We start from the raw sequence: 12,064 nt of genomic DNA, 5'->3' as shown, positions 1-12,064 counted from the left end.
TATGTATATATATGATATAATAATTATATTGTTTCATCATCGTCTCTGAGGGTTTTTGAAATGTCCGGGATTAATCCTAAGCTATTGAGGTGTGATGTGAAATATGGGCATTTTTTAAAATATGGCTAATTGGTAAATTACTGGCAGTTCGGAGGCGTTTGTTTTGAAATAGGATAGGAGTGGGTGAGCCTCGTGTGACCTATTCTTAGCCTGGTAAGGGGTACCCCAAGAGGTAAGTGGAATAGTACAACAGCTGGGAAGAAAAAAAGGCAGTTACTTCACCCCAATTTTTGATTACTTTAATGAAAACTATGTATAATTATTAGTCAAAATATATGAGACTGCCAAGTATAGGTACGGGAAATAAAAATGGCGGCTGTTTCAAAACCTTAATTTTTCATTCCGAGCTCTATATCTTAAAAACTACCAACAACACTAGAAAATCTAAGAGAACATTTTTTAAATAAGAGTAAATTTTCTGAAATATTCGCCCTAAAATAGCTATTTACGTCCAATAGCTCTCGAGATATAGCTTTTTAAAAAGCAAAATTTCTTAAAAATCTTCTGAAACATTAGTAGTAACCTAATTTATTTTGAGAACTCTTTATCTCAGAAACTATAAGACGTACAGATGTCTATTACCACTCAAATAAAAGCTAGTTTAATGGACTATAAATAAGTTTATGACCTTTATCTTTGTAGGAATAGTAGTTTTCATAACGTTTGCTAAAATAAATTGATTTATAGTTGTTTGGAAAATAAGTTTGATTTATGAAAAACTTCATTTCGGAAACCATTGGATGTACAGATGTTTGCTAGCACTCAAATTAAATCTAGTTAAATTTACTACAAAATAGTTAATTATGTTTATCTATGTAGGAGTAGTAGTTTTTATGATATTTGACAAAATAAACTCACAAAATGTTAATTTATAGTTGTTCGTATAAAATGTTGGATTTTCGAAAAAATATATCTCTATATTCATTAGACGCACATATGTCTGCCAACACTCAAAATAAAAGAAATTTAACTTACTATAGTAGTTTATGACACTTATCTTCGTAGGTGTAGTAGTTTTTATGATATTCACATATGAATATAAATTTGGCAAATGAAAATTTGTCCGAACAACTATAAATCAATTTATTTTAGCAAATTTCATGTAAACTATTACTCCTACGAAGATAAAAATCATAAAATTCTTTATAGCTCATTAAACGAGCTCATTTTTATGAAATGTTGCTTTTTAAAAAGCTACATCTCGAAAACTATTTAACGTAAATAACTCTATTAGGGCTAATATTTTAGAAAATTTGCTCTTCTTTAAATGACGTTCTCTTAGGTTTTCTGGTGTAGTGCCTACTTTTTGAGACATAGAGCTCCGAATGAAATAGCCGCCATTTTTATTCCCTCTATCTATAGTTGGCAGACTCATCAATTTTTACTATTAATTATACATAGTTTTCATTAAAGTAATCAAAAATTGGGGTGAGATAACTGCCTTTTTTCTCCTCTTGGGCTCTTTTACTAGAAGAATTGTAAGAAATGAGTAAAAATTAAATCGGTATCGAACAACTTCGGGGTTAATGTCTTATTAACTCTGGAGTCCGTGACTTTTTACACTAAGGTTTGGAGATATATACTGGCTATGTCCACAACCCGATATAAAAAATGCATATCCGCCATCTTAAAGCCGGTAGAATAAAAGAAGGCCGTGTGAATGTAGTCTAAGAAATAAAGTAAAGAAACCCAAAAGGTCGGGTGTTTATGTTTTTTTGAAGTTTTTTATTTTTGGATCTAAATTTATTTTTGTTTATTTATTGAAATTTACAATTGTATTAAATAAAATCGTTAATGTGATGTTAGTTATATTACAATGGTAAGATAAGTCTTGTAGAGAATCTACCAGTTGTTATAACTCTAATACGATTTCTAAATTAGAAGGTCTCGAGGTCCCCTTTTTTTCTAATGCCTAGGAAAATTATCAGGAATTAAAGAAGAATGGGTATATTACCGATGATTTTATTTGTGAAAAATTATGTTCCTAAGTTTGCAGTAGATTGGTTGGCACGTGAATAATTTATCGTAAATTTTTGTCATTTTCGAAAACAAATCTTGTCATTTTCGAATCAGGAAAAATTTGGAGCAAAACATTTTTTTTCGCTGTTGTCATAAAAATACAAATTTAGTATATAGTAAAATATGAGATACTGAACATTTCTCTCCTACCATGCAAATCCGATTTTTATTTTCAAGATGTTTTAATTCTAAATGCAAAACACATCCATTTCGCCAGCACTTCCGTTTCATTTACTCTTTTCATTTTTTCTCGCGTCACGAAATTTGATCCTGTATGAGTTTTTTTTAGTCGTGACACGTCGGAAGGAGGTTTTACTTATAAAACCAAACAAAATACAAACAGAATAATTAATAAAAAATAAATCATATTATTATAGTAGTTTTTAAATTAACCTATGAAATAACAGAAAAATAAATTAACTTCTGATATCGATAATTCAAACAAAAAATATAAAATTTTAATGCAACAAAAAATTCAATATATAACTTTATATGAAAATAAGGTGGGCTTAAATAAAGGCTATTAAATATTAGGAAATCTTTAGAGTTTTTCTTAAATAAAATTAAAATTTTTAATTTTACGTTTTTTTATTCTTGGTTTCTCGGACTGTATGGTAATCACTAGGGATAGGATTTTTATGTTTTCACATATTTTTACCTTACCATGATATCTGCGATTCCTTACTAACTATAGATGTCTCAAGATATTTCTGGCCAAAAGAAGCCATTTTTATTTCACATATTTTTAAATATTTGGCCTTTCTTACATATTTTGTTGTAAATAACACATTTTATGAAATATTTGTTATTTTTAACATATTTTCAGGTATTTTGTCCTAATCACATATTTCCTTAAATTATTTGTTCAATAGTAAATACATTTTTCGCAGCAACAACGTAAAATTCAAGAGAACGCAAGAAACTTAAAAGTGAAATTTATCATTTATCATAAATAGTACACACAAATTCTATATCTTCATCTTTGAACACAAATTAAAAGCAGTGGCTTTAAAATATTATTCATATAATAAATAATAAATACATATTTATGTAACTTTTTTTAAGTTATAAAATTACTAATTAATTAGTAATTTATATTGTTGAATAATACAAAATTTATAAATACATATTATTTAAATATTTGACATTTTATTAGCACATATTTATGTACATATTTCTGATTTTTTAGCTCATAAAAATCCTATTCCTAGTAATCACCCAGCCACCATTTTCATATTCCATTGGATTTTAGATGCCAGGCGCGGATTTATCGTTTCAGGTCTGTGGTTATGGGATTTTTATATTCTGAAATAAATTTGTCTCAGGCCTTCAGACTATATCATATCATTCAAATTAATCATTCAAACAATTCACTTTTACTAACGACAATAAACAATACAATAATAGCCTTAGTAAAACAAAATATTAATTGGATAGGGTAATAAAAATTATAGCTCTAAACTTGGCAATTAAGACTTCTCTTGCAGATATTGCGACATTAGACATTTAAAATTGGAGATCGTAAAACTTGACGACCTTCTCGAGAAATATGAGCACAGTTTCAAGAAGATAAGAAAGGATTGTTAATTATTTTCATTTATTCTGGATTTATTCGTTGCCACGTTTGTGAGAGCGTTGAAAAAGAAATGGCTTCATTATATTGTTCGCTTTGAATGAAGTTTTAATTAACAAATAATCTCATTTATGCTAAGATAAAAATAAATAATTGTAATTATATATAACTTCACAGACTTTTACTATAAATAAGAGCTCTTGTCAGGATAAAGAAAATGAGAAGTAAAAAGTACAAATTTAAATCTGAATAGTGGAATTTTCTTTTTATATACTTTACTAACGACTCATTATCTAATTATTTATTTCTTACGTATCATTCAGATACTAAGTTTCTACTTCACGAATCATTCAAAATAGCCTCATAAAAAAAATAAATAAATAAAATAGGAATATGAGAATAAATAAATGAATAGCAGGCATCTATAAAAAAATTTTTAAAAATATGATGATTGATTGATAGATTTATTAATTGATAGATATTACAACCTGCCACACAGTTGTGGGCAATAGGTAGTAGTGATGATGTCACACATTCTAAAATTAAAAAAAATAAATAAAAAATAAATAAATAAAAAAAAAAATTTTTTTTAAAATTTAAAAAAATACAAAATACAAAAAATAACAAAAAATACTTTAAATGTTTAAATACATTTTTTTACGACAAATTAATGGACGTGAATATTGTGTCGTATCTATCATACAAATTTATTTTTTAAGAATACTAACATAATTGATATGTATATACATAAAAAAAAAAAAAAGATTTATTTTTTAAATTGATACATACGTATGTATTTGTTATGAAAGTGAGAAGGAAATGTTTTTGTCAAATCGGTTTTTTTTTAATATATACTTATTTAAACAAAGAATTCTGTACGTTAGTTTCTCATAGCGTTAATTCCTATTTAATTTTTTTTTTTTTTTTAGGCGATTTTACGTGATTCGTGAAGTTGAAATTTAGTATCTGAATGATACGTTAGAAATAAATAATTAAAAATTAAAATTGTTTTTAGAGGATACGAATTGCAATCTCCATCAAACTAGTAATTTTTAAATGCCTCATGGGGCGGGGTGAAACAATTTTAACTCCATTAGAAATGAACAAACCCCTCGAAAAGGAAACCAAAGATAAATGGCAATCTTTGTGGAATGAAAGCCCAAGGCGTAAACTAAAAATGATTAAAAAAGACATCAAGCCTTGGAGTACCTCAAGTCGTACTGACCAGGCTAAGAATAGGTCACACGAGGCTCATCCACTCCTAACTTATTTCAAAATAAACGCCTCCGAACTGCCAGTAATTTAACAATTTGACAATTAGACATACTTTTAAAAATGCCTTTATTTCACAACACACCTCAATAGCTTAGGATTAAACCGGTATATTTCAGAAACCCTCTGATAAAACAGTGAAATTGATGTTTCAGTTTTTAAAATCAAAAGGTTTTCTGTCACAAATATAACATCAGACACAACGAAAAAAAATAATAAAATTTAAAAAATAAATAAATTAATTTAACCAAATGTTTGAAAAATTAAATAAGGTATAAATGATGTTAATGATCAATTATATTTTACGCCACTAAACAAAAACAAACAAACTAATAATTTTTTTCGTATATTAAAATTTTTCTATTTACTTATGTGCCATTTCTAGGTATGAAATCTATTTATGCATTCAATATGATATGAAATTTAAACAGTTTTCATAGTATGAAAATTATTTTATGTGGGGTTTGCTAATCCGTATAATAAGAAATTGATTAATAATTTTATCTATTGAAAACCTCCACACATCTTTTTTCTTTTTACAATTACGAATTAAACCTTGTCTCTTTTTTGACCATATCGATTCACTTGAGAATTCATTTATGATTTTACAATTTTTTTTTAAACTAATAAGTAGAGATAGGATTTTTATGTTTTCACATATTTTTACCTGTCCATGATATATGCGATTCCTTACTAACTAAAGATGTTTCAAGAACATTCTGGCCAAAAGAAGCCATTTTTATTTTACATATTTTTAAATATTTGGCCTTTTTCACATATTCTGTTGTAAATCACATATTTTCTGTAATATTTGTTATTTTTAACATATTTTTAGGTATTCTGTCCTGAAGCACATATTTCCTTAAATTATTTACACAATTTTAAATACATTTTTCGCAGCAACTTCATAAAATTCAAGAGAACGCAAGATACTTAAAGGTGAAATTTATCATTTATCATAAATAATGCGTAAAAATTCTATGTCTTTATCTTTGAACACAAATTAAATGCAGTGGCAATAATAAATTTTCATACAGAATTACATCAAGAATTCCTCAGAATCAATTAAAAAGAGCAAGGGTCTTATTCCTGTCCCATTTTTCTAGAATTTGTTTGTTTACTCTTCAATCCATTTCTCTGTTTCTTTCTTTCCTCCTCAGATTCTATAGGTATGAATACTATGTATTTAGATTTGTGCCGAGCATTTGTCAGGGCAGACATTCCTATCTACAAAATTAGTGGGTGATGCAGAATACCGAACTAGATGCAATGGAAATAGCTTCAATATGCCCCTATAACATCAGTAGATATTGAAAGATCTTTTAGCCGGTACAAGTCCATTCTGCGGTAAAACCGACGAAAATTTTTATTTGAAAATTTAAAAATGCATTTAATCTGCAATATTTTTGTAACCGACCCTGTTGAATAATTGATTTCTTCCAAAGTTTTAAATATTTGTCTAAGGTTTTTTTTCTTTTTAATAAGGATTATTCTTTATTTCCATTTATAATTATTATTCAATTAGTTTAATTAAAATTACGAATTAATGTCTTGTTATTGAACAGCTATCTTTTCGCTAAATTCATTTTTTTGTACATATTTTAATATAATTTCTTTAAAATATTATTCATATACTATATAATAAATACATATTTATGTAACTTTTTTTAAGTTATAAAGTTACTAATTAATTAGTAATTTATATTGTTGAATAATACTAAATATAAATTTATAAATACATATTATTTACATATTTTTTAAATATTTGACATTTTATTAGCACATATTTATGTACATATTTCGGATTTTTTAGCACATAAAAATCCTATCCCTACTAATAAGTTTAGATTACTATCTCAATATATGCAGATTTACCTTCTTAAAATCTCAATAAATAAAGTTAAAAAATTACAATTAACATGTTTTTTCAATAATTATGTATTATTGTCCATTACATAAACAAAATAAATTGAGTTACAAAAACTATGTAATCAACTCCAAGCTTATAGCTAGTGCGGTAAGTTGTCTGCAGTGGTCCTTTAAATCAATACTCATCAGCTAAAGCCTGTGGTGGCAAACTACATGTTACTTAGAAACAGTTTTTGGAATCATTTCTTTAAAAAAAAAAAAAAACTTTTAATTTTAAAATTCGTTGAAAATTGACTCGAAGAGAATATTGACTGCAGAAAATATGCTTTTATCACGCTTTTTTGGCGCCTAAATTTTTTTTTCTTAATACATAACAACAATACATATAAACAAATTAATAAAATGAAATTAATGTTATACGCAACGTCATTACTTCGAATTCGACAACTGACATCAATAAGGTAATTTTCTGTCTATATTCCATACATATATCTACCGGAATTCGAAAGACAAATTTGTTGTTTTGCGCGTTTATATAATTTTTTTTCTATAGTATCTATTTCCAGGTAGTTAGTTATATTTTAAATAGGATTGTTATATTATCTTTGTAAATTTAAAATTACACCAAGAGTTGTTTTTTTTTTTTAAATTAGTTATACTAAGATTTTTTTCATTACTTTTCTTTCTAATTTTTTTTTCTTATATTTTATTCACATTCCGTTTCTTGATTTAATTACTTGGCCAATCTCCTGTTAGATTTTCCAATGTTTCTAAGTCATAACAAAGAAAAATAAATAAAATAAAAATATATTAATTTAAAAAAAAAATAGAAATAATTATGAAATAACAAGTGATAATACAAGGGCCGGGGTGAAAAAGGCAATTATTTCACTCCAATTTTTAATTACTTTAATGAGAAGTATGTATAATTACTACTCAAAATTGATGAGTCTGCCAAGTATACCTATACGGGGAATAATAAATGGCGGCCGTTTCAAAACGTTAAAAAAAATTAATTTCTCTTTTGGAGCTCTGAGAAAATATATCTAATAAACCAATTGACTTACAAATGTTTGCCAGAACCTAAATTAAAGCTAATTAAATGTACTTTAAAGTAGTTTATAACGTTTATCTTCGTAGGAGTAGTAACTTTTATGATGTTTGACAAAATAAATTCACAAAATGTTCATTTCTAGTTGTTCGGACAGACTTTTTGGATTTATGAAAAACAATATCTCAGGAATTATTAGACGTACAGATGTCTGCCAGAAATCAAATTAAAGCTAGTTTAATGTTCTATAACTTTATTAGAAGTATCTTCTTGAGAAAGAAGTTTTCATGATATTCGAATGAGAATATGAAATTTTGTTTCTTATCAATTTATTTTAGCAAATATCACGAAAACTACACCCTCTAAGAATATACATGTAATAAACTACCTTATAGCACATCGAACTAGTTGTAATTTGAATGCTGGCAGACATCTGTACTAGGGTTTATACAAAAACCGACATTTTAGAAAACCGGTTTTCGAATAGTAATTTTTCCAGAAAACCAGTTTTAACCGGTTTCAAATTTTTATAAAAAATTGTTTGCTCGAATATTCTGTAATTCGAACAAAAAATTTTAACAGAAAATTTAGGGTGATTAAAAACAGTTTTTGACTGAAATTATTTACTGTTCAACTTTATTGATAGTAAAATTTTTTTATCCAATTTAGTGGAACAAAGAAATAATAGTTGACCAGGATTGTTGTTTATGCATAATTTTCACATATAATGATGTCCATATTTTTATAATAGTGAAACGAGTTATTCAGCAAAGGGTTCGAATAAATAAAAACAATATATTTTCATATTTTTATAATAACCATATTATTTTTTTAAAAAAACAATGTTATTAGATACAGATGGATACTTATTAAAAACAATTAGAAAATATATAACTGTGTATTATATAATGTAAATTATAATCAAAGCCAAAAGACCAGAGTAAATAAAGTTTAGTTTATTCATACACACTTATTAAAATCAATTTTAGTTTTAAAGACAATTAAGCAAAGGACCAAGTATTTTCTATTCCGGGCAATTTTAATTCAAATTTAAATATTCTATTAACTTTTTTATTTAATGAAATATGATTTCAGAAAACAGAGGACGTCTATCGATTTGCTATTTAGCCGTGTCCTTAGTTTATTCACAAAATTCCCTGAAATAGAAAATACCCTATCAATTGCAACCGAAGTGTTATTCATACATTGAAAACCGATATTTTCTACTAAAAAACCGGTTTTCGAATTTCATAATTTCCCCCAAAAAACCGGTTTTTAAAACCCGGTTTTAAAAACCGACAAATCTGTACGTCTCATACTTCCCGAGATATGGTTTTTCATAAATCCAAATCGTCTGTCCGAAGAACTTGGTATCAACATTTTGAGAATTTATTTTGTCAAATATCATAAAAACTAATAATTAAGGGTACAATTAACTAGCTTTAATTTGGGTGTTGTTTAGATGTGAAATAATTGCCTTTTTTCTCTTCTAGGTGTCTTATACTATGAAACAGGCTGCTCCATCTCTTGAATAACATTAGAACTAATGATTGGAACTTCAAATTTCAGCTAAAAAACAATAGAATTCTTTTTTTTTTTTTTTACAAAATATTATATGTAAATCAAAACTCCATCAGTCTAGTGCTATCTCTTTTTTTAACTAAATCCTTTGATAATTAATGGATAATATTTGTAAACTGGTATGATACATGTTCGATAGTTAATATTACCTAATCGATTATTCCGACAGATTAATTTACAACTTTCCGAAAGCAAGTTTTGTTTCTGTATGTCATACAGTATATCTTGCATTACGTTCCAGGAACTTTCCAAGCATAAGTTATATTTTCATTTTCGATTTCATAAATAAAACCTTTTCCATTGCTTGGTCATTTTGCTTTTTGGCAAAGGTTTGGGAACAAAATGGTCTTCGGCTACCATGGTTGAGTAATGACGAGTAGGAGATCTCTTTTGTGTGCATCCTGGCTGCTCGCCCAAAACCCAACCAACGCTCCGCTCCCACTGTAATTTACTTGAGCCAAACTCTCTGCCTTCTTAGAACCGAACCCAAAATATTTCATATTTCCTAGTCTGCGAAATTCAGTTAACGAAATAAAAAATCGCACAGGTCATTACAGCACCTCAAAAATTTTATTGGGTTCTGAATAGGGTATTTGACAAGATAGAAAGAAAAAACAAAAAGTAATGTTAATATTATTTTCAGTCAATTCAGAAACCAAATCAAATATGTTGAAATTAATAAAAATAGAGGATATTTTTTTTTATTTTAGTTTTAAAAACTAAGATTTTTAATCTATCTACCAAATAAAGATAAACCCTAGCCACAATGATGGTTTCATATGTTACGTCATTTAAACAAAAACAAACAACACTGATTTAGTGATTCATAATTTTTAGTCTAAGTCCATTTATACTAAAATTGACATATTTAAGAGCTTGTGTTACAATGCAATTAAAAATATACGTTCAGGATACTAATGTGACATTATAGTGTATCTAAAGTTATTAAATTTATAGTTCCGATTAAAATAATGGTAATTATTAAGTGAATAATGTGCGTTTTCTTACCAAGAATGGAGTTAGGTCACTTTCAAAATTAAAAACCAGATTCGTAATAAAATTTGAAGGAGCCAAAGTCCATTCAACATAATTTAATATGCTTCAAATTAAAACAAAACTATTCTAATTTTATAATAAATAACTCAAATACTATCCAATTATAGTCTCAAAACTTTATTTCTTTTATTCATCCAACGTTTCGGCCAATCCGGCCATCTTCAGGGACATCTACTACAAAAAGTTTCTATTATATGTATGATCCTACAAACAATTTAAATACTTAACAATATTATTATATATAATTTACCTTACCTCAATACTACTTTGCAAACATATAATTTAAAATGTTACTCTAAAACTTCATTCAGGCTATTCTGCCTAGGTCAAAACATTTATATCTATGAAAACATTAAAAACATTAGGTAAAATTATTTTTTGTTTATAAGTATATCCCACATATGTTTAATTACCTAATTGGTTAATTATCCATTAAAAACCACAGTCAAAAATTATTTCTATCCAAACACTATTAATAGACATTTATCACAACCATGATTGTAACCTTCCTCAGTTCAAGCATTTAAAAAATTATTTATCATAATTACATTTTTGTCAATTTTTCTCTTTATTTCATTGGCAAAAATCCTATCAAGGATAATTAATACCAACTATAATTATCCACATACAATTTATCCTATATTATTTATAAATTAATCTTACTTAATATCTCTGCATATTCTAATTTTATTTTATATATCATTGGCAACCTCGGACCTGCAGCGGCGCCGGTTCGAATCATGTCTGGGGGTTCGACTTTTATTTCTGTGGTGGTTCCACTATGGTTAGAGTATGGTGGTACTCTGTAGAAAAACCCCCACATCACGTATTTCAGAAATTCAGTTTACACTATCATTTTTTTTGTTTTTCAAATTCATGCAAACCTAATCTTATTTCAAATATAATAAGATGGTCAGGAGTGCGGTCAAAAAAGAACAAATAATTTATAACTATTTAATGTCCGACGTTCCAGGGCTTCGTTAGGGGTGTTCAAAGCGATAGGTTAAACACCCATTTAACCTATCTCCTTAAGCTATATTTAACCTACCTGTTTAACCTATCGCATTGAACAGCCCTGACGAAGCCCTGCAACGTCGGACATTAAATAGTTAAAACTATTTGTTCTCTTTTTGACAGCAACCCTGACCATTTTCTTATATTTGAAGTTATATGGTCAACTATATATATAATCTTAATTCTATTGGGAGACGAGATAGTTGACCGTATGAAGTAAATTGAAGAAAGATAGTCCGGGTGGCGGTCAATAAAGGTATCAAAATAATAAAAGAAAACTATCTATTGTTAACCAACATTTCGGCCCACTTTGCAGGGTTTCGTCAGGGTTGTCTGATTTTAGTACAAAGGACAACTGTTAAACGTTAGATTAAATAGCTGGAAATGAGGCAGCGGATAAAGCGGCTAAAGAGGCTGCTACAATGAACGTTCCACCACTTCAAATTTACGAGCCGAAAGACATAAAGGCATTTTTAAGGAACAGAATCCGAAAAAGTTGGGATTCAATGTGGGCCGCCGTACCACACACCAATAAATTGAGAAATGTAAAAAAAAAATACACAAAAGTG

At 27.5% G+C, this 12,064-nt stretch overlaps 1 protein-coding gene across 1 annotated transcript in view; it reads left to right on the top strand.

Annotated features, from left to right (window-relative positions):
- Positions 1-12,064, top strand: part of nAChRalpha1 (nicotinic acetylcholine receptor alpha1) — a gene marked incomplete at its 5' end in the record, with an annotated part of 27,348 nt that overhangs the window by 3,911 nt on the left and 11,373 nt on the right.

Source organism: Halyomorpha halys, unplaced genomic scaffold, assembly GCF_000696795.3.
Source record: "Halyomorpha halys isolate HHAL.00 unplaced genomic scaffold, Hhal_1.1 Scaffold1375.1, whole genome shotgun sequence".
Lineage (NCBI taxonomy): Eukaryota > Metazoa > Arthropoda > Insecta > Hemiptera > Pentatomidae > Halyomorpha > Halyomorpha halys.
Note: the sequence above shows the minus strand (reverse complement) of the source record. Positions and strands in the feature narration are given on the sequence as shown.